The 15033-nt window shown below is 41.5% G+C and overlaps 2 protein-coding genes across 4 annotated transcripts in view; one reads left to right on the top strand and one right to left on the bottom strand.

Annotated features, from left to right (window-relative positions):
- The window catches only part of ascc3 (activating signal cointegrator 1 complex subunit 3), a 374033-nt gene extending 364641 nt beyond the window's left edge, over positions 1–9392 (bottom strand). Inside the window, exon 1 of one of the 2 annotated variants that reach the window (XM_059982329.1) lies at positions 9256–9392. The gene's annotated coding sequence lies outside the window, so the exon portion shown is untranslated. Of the gene's footprint in view, positions 1–1538; positions 1556–9255 lie in introns of those variants that run through there. The other variant, XM_059982330.1, reaches the window with a different exon arrangement.
- A 127-nt stretch (positions 9393–9519) lies between these two features.
- LOC132400859 (glutamate receptor ionotropic, kainate 2-like) overlaps positions 9520–15033 on the top strand; it is a 626396-nt gene continuing 620882 nt past the window's right edge. The window contains exon 1 of one of the 2 annotated variants that reach the window (XM_059982332.1): positions 9520–9610. The gene's annotated coding sequence lies outside the window, so the exon portion shown is untranslated. The remainder of the gene's footprint in view (positions 9611–15033) is intronic. The other variant, XM_059982331.1, reaches the window with a different exon arrangement.

Below are 15033 nucleotides of genomic sequence, written 5' to 3'. Positions count from 1 at the left end.
TTTTGCCATCCTCGGGGGACCACCCTGCTTCACTCCAAGCTGAAGACTGCAATACAGCGCTGGAAACATGTAGTAAGCTATGCATTGAATAGGGTTGTGGAAGTGTTTATTGTTATCCCTGTAGCAGTGAGCCGTGCCTGCCCATAGTCAAGGGTTGGCGGGTATCGTAGTTACTTTTCCCTTGCTTGTATGTGTACCTGTACTCTGTCCCCACACTGTTTTCCTGGGTATTGTACTGCCAACCCAACTTTTCCCATGCTCATCTATTCTAAATGCATTTGTGCGAATATTGTAGCCGCTTGTGTTGTTCCCAAGCTCTTCTCCCCTTGTAAATAAACTCCTTATTATCAAAACTGTGTCCAGAGCCCTTGCCTTTGAGACCAAAGAATCTGTCTCATTTCCATCACAATAGCTGCCAGGTCTGCTGAATTCCTCCGGTATCTTATATGCATTATTTGGATTTCCAGCATCTGCAGATTTTTTTGCTTGTGATTGGTTTACATAAATATGAGATCATCCACTTCCTCAGGAGACAAAAGGAATATGACTTGTCCTCTTTGACCCTCACTAATTTTTTATTGATGCACCATAGAAAGCATTACATCAGATGCATCATGGCGTGAAATGACACCTGGTCTGGCAGTGACTGCATGAGACTATACAGTCAGACACAGCTCAGCACATCACATCACAAAAGCCAGCCTCCCCTCCATGAACTATGTCTATCTTTCTCACTGCTTCAGTAGATAGAATAATCAAAAATCTCACCACCCCAGACATTCTCTCTCCTCCCTTCCCCCCCATCAAGCATAAGATACATAGGACTGAAAGCATGTACTACCAAGTTTCAAGGCAGCTTCTGTCCTGCTGTTATAACAGTTGAATGTTTCTCTGGCACAGTAAGATAAACCTGACTTTACAATCTTCCACCTTACGCCTACCAACATGCACTTTCTCAACTGTAATACATTATTCTGCACTTTATACCATTATTGCTTTTCCTTGTATTACCTCATTTCATTATTTTAATGAAATGATCTATAGGAAGTAAGGCAAGACTCTCACAGTACCTCAGAACATGTTACAATAATAAAGCAATCTACATTTACCAATTCTACTTTGGACCAAATAAAGGGATAGAATCTGAAAATCAAAAAATAACTCAGCCACTGGATTACAAAATAAAATCTCAAACAAAAACATAAAATGCTGGAAACACTCAACAGGTCAGGCATTACCTCTCAAATAACAGTAAACCCTTCAGGTCTGGGACCCTTCACCAGAACCCAAGTAAAATCTAAGATAAAACTTTGTATAGGAAACTCACAATGCTAGAAAAACATTGTGTCACAATTTTCCATAAACATGAAACCCTACTTCCTATTAAATCCCATATTATAAGTGGAGATGTTTTGCTACCAAACTTTTTTCTCTCTACAGTAACAATGAGTACTGCAGCTGCTGGTTCATAGCAGGGGGCCACTTGACAGATTTTTGGGTAATGATTTGTGAATTCTATTAAGACAACTGTACATTACCTGAACAATCACAATGTCTGAGGCCTCTGACCATTCAAAATGATGACCTGCTGTAGGCAAGTCAGAGATCCAATGAGAAATGGGATTGCAAAAATGTATGTGAATCATTAAAATATCAAGGATTGCATTGAAAAATAGCCAAAATAATTACAGAAAACTATACCTATACTATTTTGAGCAGTTCTGGCCAGTGTCTCTGACAATAAATACACAGAACTTTAAGTACATTATATATGTAACAAAGTAAAAATTAGACTTCAAGGAAAGTACACTAAGGTTGGAGACTCTCTGAAATCTTCAATCAAGCCAAAGTTTACTGTTTTACTTTAATCATTTGAAAGACAGGCAACATTTCAAACAAACAGAGGCAAGAGTGAGGTTATGAGTTACATCACATGCAGGCTGTAGTGCATGTTTGGAATATACTTCCACAGTAGCAAAGAATGTTGGATCAATGTTAATTTTAAATTTGAGTTTTGAAACTTAAAAAAACAAAAAACTTAAGATGAATTTTTTATATAAAAATTAAGTATATGAAATTGGGTCACAGATTGGAGAAGGTCTCATCAAAAAGGCAAGTTTAGTTTAGGAACAGGAGTTTAGCCTCTAAAAGCAAGTATACAACTTGGTAACATTGGCCAAACCATTTCAATGCATTCAAAATATTAAGTAAAACATAAAAAGAGTGATAATAACTGGGACATGAGCAATTCCATTTATTTTAAAACTGTGTGTGAATGCCAATGTTACTTGTGTGTGGAAGACCAAAATAATTTTGCTAATAGTTGACCAATTAGTCTCTGTATTTGAACTATGTATTGGAAACTCTTTTATGAAGATAATGCAAAAAAGGAAAATCTGGAAAATTTACATCAAATTGAGGAATATGAAACTGATATAATCCCTTTTCTGTGCCAAAAGCTTGCACTCCCAAAGTTTTTCAGCCTTTTCATGCCAGTCATCCAGTCAGACTAATTACCTGCCCATGCAATTATATGTGTGAAGACCACCCTGTCTCTCAGCCCACCAACATTAAGAATGACCCATTTATTCTAACTCTCTGCTTTTCGCCCATTAACTAATTCTTTATCCCTCTGTATTTATCATACCCTGCCCCAAGTGTTATGTTGAAATCTACATTGTGAAAGTGAATCAAATGTCTTCCAAAAATCTTAAGGCACTAGATCCATTAGTCACCCTTCATTTTGCCTCATAATATCCTCAGTAAGTTCTTTATAGATTTGCTATCAAAATTTTCCTTTTATATAACCTTGCTGCCCACCGGATGAGAAATAGAATCAGCAACACCTCACATTGTCCTTTAAGTATGTTTCACTATTCATCAAAATGACTGAGCATATGTAGATGTTCAGGTGAAAAACTCTGAGACTACCCAACTACTGAATACCAAGTACTTTCCTTTTCTATTTTTGTGCCCTAAAAGGATTGATCTCACCTTTTTTCTTTACATATTTCATTCTGTCACCATGTTCTTGTTCACTCACCTTGTCTTTATTCAGTTGTCATGAAAATCATGAATGTTAGTAATAGTGTGCATGAGAATCATGATCTACAGTAGTGGTCACCAACCTTTTTAAGCCGAAGATCCCCTACCTCAGCCTTAATTCAAGGCAAGATCGACCCCAGATCAATTAGTTACACGCATGTGCACCAGGGCAGAAAAGACCAGAAGTAAAACCCCACAACCCGGAAGTTGAAATAATGTATGAACACCAGGGATACCCACCCTTTTATGCACCATGGACCGGTTTAATATTGAGAATATTCTTGCGGACCGGCTAAAGCTGGAAAAGGTTATAAAAGCATTTCTAAAGATCTGCATGTTAATCAGTCCACAGTAAGAGAAATTGTCTACAAAAGGAGGAAACTCAGTACTGTTGCTACTCTCCCTCGGAGTGGCCATCTTGCAAAGATCACACCAACAGCACAGTGTGCAGTGCTGAAAGAGGTGAAAATGAACCCAAAGGTAACAGTAAAAGACCTGCAGAAATCTCAAGAACTTGCTAAAGTCTCTATTCATGTATCCACTATAAGAAAAACACTGAAGAATGATGTTCGTGGAAGAAAATCAGTACTCTCCAAAATACAACATTAGAAAGTTTGTGACAAGAACAGGCCCAACAAAATTTACCAAATTGCTATTCACATCTTGTGTTGAAATAACTATCAAGTTTAGATTTGAAAATCTCAAGGTACTACTCTCAGCTATACAACTAGGTAGTTTATTCCATGTGTCCACAACTTGCTGTGTAAAGAAATGCTCCCTGATGCTGCGGATCTCAAGTTTGTGGCAGACCACCTGGATGTTCCACAATTCTTCTGGGACAATGTTCTGTGGACAGATGAGACAAAAAGTGAACTTTTTGGAAGAAATGTACACCACTGTGTTTGGAAGGAAATGGGCACTGCACAGAAACACAAAAACCTCATCCCAACTGTGAAGCATGGTGGAAGGAGCATCATGGTTTGGGGCTGCTTTGCTGCCTCAGGGCCTGGACAGCTTACAGTTGTGGAGGGGAAAACGGATTCAAAATTGTATCAAGACATTTTCAGGAGAATGTCAGGATAGCAGTCAGTCACCTGAAAGTTCAGAGAAGTTGGATAATGCAACAAGACAATGAAACGATATACAAGAGTAAATGAACAACAGAATGGTTTAAAAAGAAGAAAATTTGTGTTTTGGAATGGCTAAGTCAAAGGGAAGAGAAGACCCTAAAATAGAACCCAATGAAAATCCTTGTATATATTTAGTTTCCAGGTTTATCCAATGAGGGCTAAAAGATAAATCCCAATCCTTTAACCAACATATCAAATATCGGATATTAATTGCCCAATAATAAAACTAAAATTAGGCAATGCCAATCCACCTTCCTTCCTTGCCCTCTGTAAGTATTTTCATTGGGTTCTATTTTAGGGTCTTCTCTTCCCTTTGCTCTTTCTAAATTGCAAAAACAAATTGACAATCCGATAGTTAAACATACTTTACGTATATGGTTTCAATTTTGGAAAGTTTTTGGGTTGGAATGGCTGAGTCAAAGTCCTTACCTCAATCCTATACAATTGTTGAGGAAAGACCTGAAGCAAGCAGTTCATGCAAGGACATCCACCAATATCACAGAATTGAAGCAATTTTGTAAGGAGGAATGGCCTAAAATTCCTTCAAGCCAATGTGCAGGACTGATCAACAGTCAGCGAAAACGTTTGGTGGAAGCTATTGCAGTACAGTTACTGAAAGCAAAGGTTCACATACTTTTCCAAAAAATACATGTAGTATTGGATCATTTTTCTTAATAAATAAATGAACAAGTAATATTTTTGTTGTTATTTATTTAATTAGGTTCTCTTTAGTCTAGTTTTAGGACCTACATGAAGATCTGATGACATTTTGGGTCATACTTATGCAGAAATAGAGAAAATTCTACAGGGTTTACAAACATTCTGGCATCCCTGTATGACCTCAGAATTGTCTAGTTCAAAGGGCTTTGTTGCTCAGTCACTAGATGTGGTCAACAAATATCTACATCTAAATCTAGCCACATTGAATCAATGGATATAGGAGTCAGGCAGGATAATGAAAAGAGTACATGATCTGCACAATCTTATTAAATGGAGGAACATGTGCTGTGTGCATATGTGTACATTTATAGAATAAATGGAGGATTAGCAAAAAAATGGGTGAGTGCTGATTCAGAGGCCCAAAGCACATTCCCGCATTGTATCTCATTATGACTATGATTTGGAGGGACAAAAATCATGCCTACTATTCTGTACCAAATTCCTATTGTGCCCAAAGTTCTCACTGGTAAAGACACACTATTTGAAGACATGCAATTTTCTCATGAACTAAAAGGTTGCAGAAACTCAACTAAATAAGTCACATAAGGATATTCTGATAAATGTGCAGTTCTGATCATCTACCTTCTGGACAGATATCAATAAGATTTATGAGTGCAGAGAAAATTTACAAGAATGTTGCCTAAATGGGAAACACGTAATAGGAGAGGACTTTATTACTTGGAGCACAGGAGAATGAGGAAAAATGTTACAGAAGTACTCAAAATTATGAGGACTATGGATAGCATAAATACATGCAGGTTTTTTGCCCTGAGGTTGGTGAGACTGGAACTAGAGGTTATAGGTTTAGGCTGACAACTGAAATATATAAGGGTATCTAGAGGGGGATCTTCTTCACTCTGAGGGTGGTGCCAGCAGAGGTGACAGATGAGGGTTCAATTACACTAATTAAGATAAGTTAGTATAGGTATATGGATAAAAGGTACAGTATAATGGAGGGCTATGATCTGTGTGAGTAGATGGCACAAGGCAGAAAAACAGAGCAGCAAAGACCAGATGGGTTAAAAAAAAACCTGTTTCTTTGACTCTGTTACTAAAAGAGTATTAAGATCAAAGATCAAAGAAGGAGAGCACATGTCTTCTTAACAATCAATGTGTCCACATGTGGAGCCACAGGATGCTTCATATCAATACCTCTCGTCTCTGATTATCATTGATAAGTTCATAGAAGATAAGTAATTCACGGAAGAGAAGAGTGATGTTCTGAAGCATATTGTTATCAATAAAAATTTTGGTACAGGTGTCCACCACCTTAGGCTTTTGACAAGATCCCACACAGGAAATTACTGTGCAAACTTAAAGCACACAGTATTGGGGGTATGGTATTGATGTGGATAGAGAATTGGTTGGCAGACAGGAAGCAAAGAGTGGGAGTAAATGGGACCTTTTCAGAATGGCAGGCAGTGACTAATGGGATACCGCAAGGCTCAGTGCTGGGACCCCAGTAGTTTACAATATATATTAATGATTTAGACGAGGGAATTAAATGCAGCATCTCCAAGCTTGCGGATAAAACGAAGCTGGACGGCGGTGTTAGCTATGAGGAGGATGCTAAGAGGATGCAGGGTGACCTGGATAGGTTAGGTGAGTGGGCAAATTCACGGCAGATGCAATTTAATGTGGATAAGTGTGAGGTTATCCACTTTGGTTGCAAAAACAGGAAAAGAGATTATTATCTGAACGGTGGCCGATTAGGAAAAGGGGAGATGCAACGAGACCTGGGTGTCATTGTACACCAGTCATTGAAGGTCGGCATGCAGGTACAGCAGGCGGTGAAAAAGGCAAATGGTATGTTGGCATTCATAGCAAAAGGATTTGAGTACAGGAGCAGGGAGGTTCTACTGCAGTTGTACAAGGCCTTGGTGAGACCGCACCTAGAATATTGTGTGCAGTTTTGGTCCCCTAATCCGAGGAAAGACATTCCTGCCACAGAGGGAGTACAGAAAAGGTTCACCAGATTGATTCCTGGGATGGCAGGACTTTCACATAAAGAAAGACTGGATCGACTAGGCTTATACTCACTGGAATTTAGAAGATTGAGGGGGGATCTTATTGAAACGTATAAAATTCTTAAGGGATTGGAGAGGCTAGATGCAGGAAGATTGTTTCCGATGTTGGGGAAGACCAGGATGAGGGGTCACTGTTTAAGGATAAAGCCTTTTAGGACCGAGATGAGGAAAAACTTCTTCACATAGAGAGTGGTGAATCTGTGGAATTCTCTGCCACAGGAAACAATTAAGGCTGGTTCATTGGCTATATTTAAGAGGAAGTTAGATATGGTCTTTGTGGCTAAAGGGATCAGGGGGTGTGGAGAGAAAGCAGGTACAGGTTCTGAGTTGGATGATCAGCCAATGATCATACTGAATAGTGGTGCAGGCTCAAAGGGCTGAATGGCCTACTCCTGCACCTATTTTCTATGCTTCTTAGGAAAGTTCGCTGTATACCACTTCGCTTTTACAAAAGACCTACATTAGTAACCTGTTTTCGCATTACAGAGGATTTTCGCTTTTATGATAATTTTTCCCTTATATATTAAAGGTTCTTCTCTTTACACCATTTCAGCTTAAGAAAGGTTTTATATGAACACTCTTGATTAAGTGTATTCTTGAACATCTGGGAGGCAAAGGAAGAAATTGATTGGACCCTCACACAGATTTTCATATCTTTCTTGGCCACAGGTGAAGTATTGGAAAATTGGAAATTGGCTAATGTTGTGCCTTTATTTAAGAAGGGCTACCAAGGACAAGCATGGGAACTATAAATCAGAGAACCTTACATGTGTCACTGGAGTAACCAGACGGGATTCAGAGACAGGATCTATCTGCATTTGGAAAGGCAAGGACTAATTCAGGAAGTTTGTGCATGGAAAATCACATCTCATAAATAGGACTGAGTTTTTTTTTGAAGAGGTGACAAAGACAATTGAAGAAGGGGCAAGTGGATGTTATCTACATATATCTTAGCAAGGTTTTTAACATATTACATGGTAGGCTAGTCCAAAACATGAAGTCACATGAGATCTGGAGCAAACTAGCCAATTGGATACAGTAAATCTAGGCCTGTTTCCACCTTCACTCTCCCCAGCTCCATCTGCCTTTTTCCTGTTTTCTTCTTCTGTTTCTACTTATCACTTTTCTGCTTCATCTCTCAACTCTACACCTCCCAATCACTCACCTGAATCCTTCTGCCCATTATCCCTTCCACTCCTCCAGCCAGCCGTCACCTACCTGCCCCACCTCACCCCCTAAAAACCTCAACAATTCTTCCTTACCACAGATGCTGTCCAACCCACTGAATTCCTCCAGCAGTTTGCTGTTTACCCAGATTACTGTATCTGCAGTCTCTTGTATTTGAATTGGATAGAAAATAGACATGGTGAAAGTAGTCAGAAAGTGGTAGAGGAGGGCTTACTGAATGAGAAGATAATTGGCATGAGTAAGTTTGCAGATGACACCAAAATTATTGTGTAGTAGACAATACAAAAGGTTGTCTAATGATGTAGATCAACTGGGGATTAATTAGCAGATCAAATATAACTCATACAAATGGAAAATGATGTATTTTTGGAAGTTACTAAACCAGAAAGGACATACAAAATGAATGACTGACTTCTGGGGTTTGTTATAAAGACCAGGGATACAAGAATATAGTTCCCTGAATGTGGTGACAAAGGTAGACAGAGTGACAAAGACGGCACTATTATTGTTATAATTTACAGAACACAATAACCTGAAATTTCACTGGAAATAAACCTAAGAGCTCAAAGTCAGGATTCAAATGTCCAGTAATCATTTACGAATCCCTGCAAACACCAAAACTTTTATTGTTTTAAGAAAACATATTCAAAGCAGCTTTTATACATACATGCATAAGTACACACATATGTGCATGTATGTAGAAACACATGGTTTCACTTGTGATTAGGAATACAAGATTTCCTGCGCAGGGGGCTATTATATCAAAAGAAGTGAAACGCTCTAACATGTTTCGCCCACACTAAAAATAAGGTTTTAAACGATGTCGGATATGCAGACGGGTCCATCAGGACACATCGCATCACGTGGAAACGACAATCTCAGTAATCCAGGGTTTGTCGACTGGAGCATGCGCATTTGCTGCTCCTGCACAACCTAATACCTGCTGGGACTTGTAGTTTACCCCCCACCCCAGCACGTTAAACTCAGTTTCTATTTAGGCCACACGCACCAAACATTTTTCCCCAACTCCTTCAATGCTTGACAAAGCTTTTCTTCTACTTAATCTCATGCAAGACTGCAAGCAGCCAAACCCGCGTGTCGTTTCAATCTGAAATCTCCATCCAGTTCCCCATTCAAGCACATACCTGCCGCTATGTAACTCCCGTAACACACCGGCTGCCGACTGGTCACTGCCGTAAATTGCGTGACCGTGGCTGGTCAGCGTGCGCGCGCCCGGGGAGGGCATGATCTCGCGAGACTGTGCCCCTCCTCCCTGCGGCTGGAAGGTGTGCCGTTCAGAGAATAACGCGGAGCCTGCCCGCGGGTTTGACGACGGATGCTCGCGCGGCCCGCTGGCCGGTCCGTCACGCTCCGAGCCAACCGTTCGAAGGCGCGCGAGCCCGGCGGTGCGCGTCGGGGACGGCGCTCTGCGTCACGTCAGCGGTTTCGATTTCCCGATTAATCTAACTGCGTACGGGACCAGGACAGGAAATCACTCGTGTGAGTTGTCAAATAAAACAGTAGTTAAGTTCTCAACCCGCACATGCTGAAACATGCAAGCGTTCTTAACAATGGAGCACTTAATTGCGCTATTCATTTCTGTATTTAGTTTTATAAAGTCAGGCTGGAGAGGGAGTGGTAAATTTACAGTCCTTTTTTGCAGAGCCAAATCAACCAGTATGTTTGGAGAGGTTGAGAACAAATTGCTGTCACTTAATCGTTACAAATTACATAGAGTCGGCAGGTGCCCGAATCTAGAGCAACAAACAGATTCGCTGGTGAAATTCAGTGGGTCGAGCAGCTTCAGGGGAAGGATTGTCGTTTTGTGTCGTTGCCTCCCGGTTCGCGGTCTCGACCCGAAGCGCCGATAGTTCCTTTCACTCCACGGATGTTTCTGGACTCACTGAGTTCCTCTAGCAGATTGCTTGATGCTATGCATTCTAGGTGCTGTGATTTTGACAAGCAGAATCTAATCTACTGGTTTTATGAAGGCAACATTGTGTAGTTACAAGCAAAAAGGCTGGAGGAACTCTGGGTAAGACAGCTATAGAGGGAAATAGATGGTCGTCATTTCGATTGAAGACCTTTCGTCTGAATATGGTAGTTAGTGACTCCAACATCATTGATTTCCGGATAACCAGTGCACGGTGGTTTCAGTAAAATTACTGTGGCGTCAGTAATCACCTTGTTTAAATAGGACAATTCGTGATTCTCTGGTACCTCTGGTTTCTGCGGTTTAGTGGTGTTGATAGCAGCAAGTCTTTTTTTCTACACCTCGTTGCAGAGTGAAGAAGACAGGACTAGATTCTCAGTAACCCATCTTCATTTCAGTGTACACACATGCTCCTTTTTGACAACACACTATCACTAACAGATGTTTTCTGCTCCTTTTAGTTATCTCAGATGACATAAAGAAACTGCGTCATACAAGACAGTTGGCACTGGCAAAATCCCAACTGCATTGCTCAAGTCATGTTCTAGAGAATTAGCAATGCCTTTAGCTAAGCATCTCAAACTTACCTTAAAACATTGACTCAATTGTCAATGTGCAAGATGGTTTGTGCATACTGTACGCACAAAAGGAGAGCACAATTGTTGCCCCATTTGGGCTACTTGAATTGTCAGCAGCCTGGTGTATGTTTTGCTGTTGAATGGATGCTCCTAAGCAGAGTGGAAAGCCACTGATAAACACAAGAAGGTGCAGATGCTGGAAATGCAAAGCAATACACAAACACAAAATGCTGGAGGAACTCAGCAGGTCAGGCAGCATCTATGCAAATAAATACAATTGACATTTCAGGCTGAGACCCTTCAGGACTATGAAGGAAGGAGGAAGATGTCAGAATAAAAGATTGGGGTGAGGGGAATAAGGCTTTCTGGAAGTCAATGGGTGAAACCTGGTGGGTGAGAAAGGTCAAGGGCTGGAAAAGAAGGAATCTGAGAGGAGAATAGACTATAGGAAAAACAGAAGGAGCAGGGGACCAGGGGGAGAAGTAATAGGCAGGTGAGAGGAGTTAAAAGATCAGAGTGGGGAATAGAAGAAGAGTTTGTTTACCAGAAAGAGAAATCGGTATTCATGTCACCAGGTTGGAGGCTACCCAGACAGAATATAAGGTGTTGCTGCACCATCCTGAGCAGGAGGTCACAGACTGACATATTGGAATGGGAATTAAAATGTTTGGTCACCAGATGGTACAGAGATGCTCGATGAAGCAGTCCCCCAGTTTACCAGCAGATTTCACCAATGTAGATGAGGCTGCATTGGAGCATCAGACACCAGAGACAACTCCTTCAGATCCACAGGTGAAGTGTTGCCTAGGGCTCTGAATGGGGGTGAGGTAGGAGGTATATGGGCAGGTGTAGCACTTGGGCTGCTGGCAGGGTTAAGTGCCGGGAGAAAGATTAGTGGCAAGGGATGAATGAACAAAGGAATTGCATGGAGAGCGATCCTGCGGAAATTGGAGTTGGGGCTGAATGTAGAGATCTATTTAGTGGTAGGATCAGTTTAGAGCTGGCGGATGTTGTGGAGGATAATGCATTGGATGTGGAGGCTGATTAGGTGCAAGGTAAGGACAAGAGGAACTCTATCGCTATTAAGGCAGTGGGAGGAGGGGATGAAAGTGGAGCGGGTGAGAGCAGCATTAATCGTCGAGGGAGGGAAACCCCGTTCTTTAAAGAAGGATGATATCTCTGACGTCCTGGAACAGAAAGCCACGTTTTGTCAAAAAAGCTGTGGCAGAGGCGAAGAAACTGAAAAGAGGATATAACATTTTTACAGGGGATAGGGTGGGATGAGGTATAATTGAGGTAACCGTGGAAGTCAGTAGTTTTATAAAAATCGGTTGACATTTTGTCTCCACAGAGATCGGGAGAGGCAAGGGAGATGGGCCAAGTGAATTTAAAGGCAGGGTGGAAGTTACAGGCAAAGTTGATCAAATTGACAACGTCAGCATGGACGTGTGAAGCAGCACCAATGAAGTCATCAGTGTCGTGGAGGAAGAGCTGGAGAGTATAACCAAGGAAGGCATCAAACATAAACTGTTCTATGTAGCTGTCGAAGAGAAAGTATAGCTGGGGCCCATGCAAGTGCCTATGGCTACCCCTCGAGTTTAGAGGAAGTGGGAGGAGCCAATGGAAAAAATTGTTGAGGGTGAGGACTAGTTCTGCGAGTTGGAGGAGAAGGGTGGTTGTCAGTAAAGAAGTGGAGAGCTTTGATGCCTTCTTGATGGGTGATGATAATGCATAGGGACCGAACTTCCATGATGAAGATGAGATGGTCAAGGCTAGGGAATTAAAAGTTAGGAGATCAAGGGCATGAGGAGTGTCGTGGATGTAGGTGGGAAGGGACTGAACCAAGGAGATAGAATGGAATTGAGAAGTCAGGACACAAGTTCAGTGGGACAGGAGCAGGCAGAGACAATAGGACTACCCAGACAGTCCAGTTTGTGGATCTTGAGTAGTATGTATAAGTGAGCAATGTGGGGTAAGGGAACTGTGAGTTTGGTGGCAGTGATTGTGTCAGAGACAGATTTCTGATAGTTTGGAGTGGGGTCCTCTTTGAGGGGTAGGTATGAGGTGTTGCTGCCTGGCCTCAGCCAGTTGCAGGTCGGTGTGCAACACTGAAATAGCACCCCCTCTGCCTGGGGGTTTGATGGTAAGGTTAGGATTGGTGTGAAGAGAATGGATGGCAGTGTGTCCAGAGAGGGTAAGGTTGGAGGAGAAGAAAGGAGTGCTGAAATTGAGATAGTTGATGTCTCATTGGTAACTCAAGATGAAAGCTACTGAGATTGTGTCTACAGAAGAATTATTATTCCAGCAGACCAGTTGGAATATATATGGAAAGGTGAATTGTTAACCACTCTGAGATATGAACCTTCTTGAAACTGGGATAGAAATTAAGTTGGTTTTCAGTTGTATAGAAGGTGGAGGACCGAGGGGAGGGGGGGAATATCTCCGTACAATAAGACCAGATAACTTTACGATGCAGATTGTGCTATATCTGTATAATTGGTTGCTCACAGTAAGCTTGTGCCCAGCAGGCCAAATAGAAATAAAAGCTGAGCCAAACTGATAACAGTTATGATCAGTATTCATGCAGACAGGAATAAAAAAAACAACATAAGAAATAGGAGCAGGAATAGGCCACCTGGCCTTTCGAGCCAGCTCTGCCATTCACTAAGATAATTTCTGATCTGGCCATCAACTCATCTGCACCAACCTACCTTTTCCCCATAACTCTTAATTCCCCTACTATGCAAAAACCTATCCAACCTTGTCTTAAATATATTTACTGATGTAGCCTCCACTGCTTCATTCAGCAAAAAATTCCATAGATTCACCACTCTCTGAGAAAAGTAATTTCTCCTCATCTCCATCCTAAAGCTACTCCCCTGAATCTTGAGGCTGTGTCCCCTAGTTTTGGTCTCACCTACCAGTGGAAACAACTTTCCTGCCTTTATCTTATCTATCCCTTTCATAATTTTATATGCTTCTATAAGGTCTCCTCTCATTCTTCTGAATTCCATCGAGTACATTCCCAGGCGACTCAATCTCTCCTCATAGTATAACCCCTCATCTCTAAAATCAATCTGGGGAACCTCCTCTGCACAGCCTCCACAGCCAGTATATCCTTCAAGTAAGGAGACCAGAACTGCACACGGTACTCCAGATGCGGTCTTACCAGTGTCCCGTATAGCCACAGCATAACCTCCCTGCTCTTAAATTCAATCCCTCTCGCAATGAAGGCCAACATTCCATTTGCCTTCTTGATAGCCTGCTGCACCTGCAAACCAACCTTGTGTATTTCACACAAGCACTCCCAAGTCTATCTGCATAGCAGCATGCTGCAATTTACCATTGAAGTAATCTGCATTTTCATTTTACCTTACAAAGTGGATGACCTCGCATTTACCAACATTGTACTCCATCTGCCAGATCCTTGCCCAGCACTCACTTAACCTATCTATATCTGCAGACTCTCCATATCTTCTGCACAATTTGCTTTTTCACTCTATCTAATATCATCAGCAAACTAGTTATCTAAACAACCAAGTTACCTAAAGGTGAAAAATTTGACACTGAATTCTGAAGGCTGCAGTTTGCCTTGACAGATGCCAAGAAGATGATCCATAAACTCATATTGAGCCTCATGACAGTGCCAGAGACCAGAAGCAGAAAGGTCAGCCGAATGTGAGTTAAAGTAGCTGACAACCGAAAATTTGAATCACTCCTGCTAACCGAATGCAAATGCATGGCAAAGTGTTTGTCCAATCTGCATTTGTTTACTGGAGGGTTTCTCAACCGGGATTCCATGAGAGGTCGCTAGGAGTTCCGCAAGAGATGGTGACTTTAAAAAATAAACATTGTTCTTTGAACTTTATGCAACATATGATGCTAGCACTTGCTGTAGTGGGCGATGACTGAGCAACCCCATTTGCAATCTCAATAGAGGTGTCTCAGCCCAGTATGGCAATATGCAGTAAGACCATGTTTATTTGGTTAGTCCATTCTCAGCTTTTGACACAAGATAGGGGAGACCGTTGATAATTGGTGAGTGTTGTTTTACATGGAGGGGAGGACGGTATACTGATAATTGGTGAGCACTGTATTGCACGGAGGGGAGGACAGTAGGCTGTTAATAAGTGAGTGTTGTGTTGCATGGAGAGGAGGATGGTAGGGGGATGAGTGCATTTTTCCAAGTATTGAACAGACTCACTCAACTCCCACTGTGACGTCAGCCTCTGCCTTCCAAATTGCCTCCCCACAACTTCCCCATGCACACCATCGAGCAAACAAACTACTGGTGTAATAGAAAATGGGAGGGAAATTTTCATTTTAAAGACAGTCCAGCATGGCCATTTTTGAAGAGAAGGTGTGAGATGGAAGAGCAAGATTCTAGGTCTAGACCTACGGACAATTCTGAT

Source organism: Hypanus sabinus, chromosome 10 (genome assembly GCF_030144855.1).
Source record: "Hypanus sabinus isolate sHypSab1 chromosome 10, sHypSab1.hap1, whole genome shotgun sequence".
Lineage (NCBI taxonomy): Eukaryota > Metazoa > Chordata > Chondrichthyes > Myliobatiformes > Dasyatidae > Hypanus > Hypanus sabinus.
The sequence above is the reverse complement of the archived record's forward strand: the minus strand, read 5'-3'. Positions and strand labels throughout refer to the sequence as shown.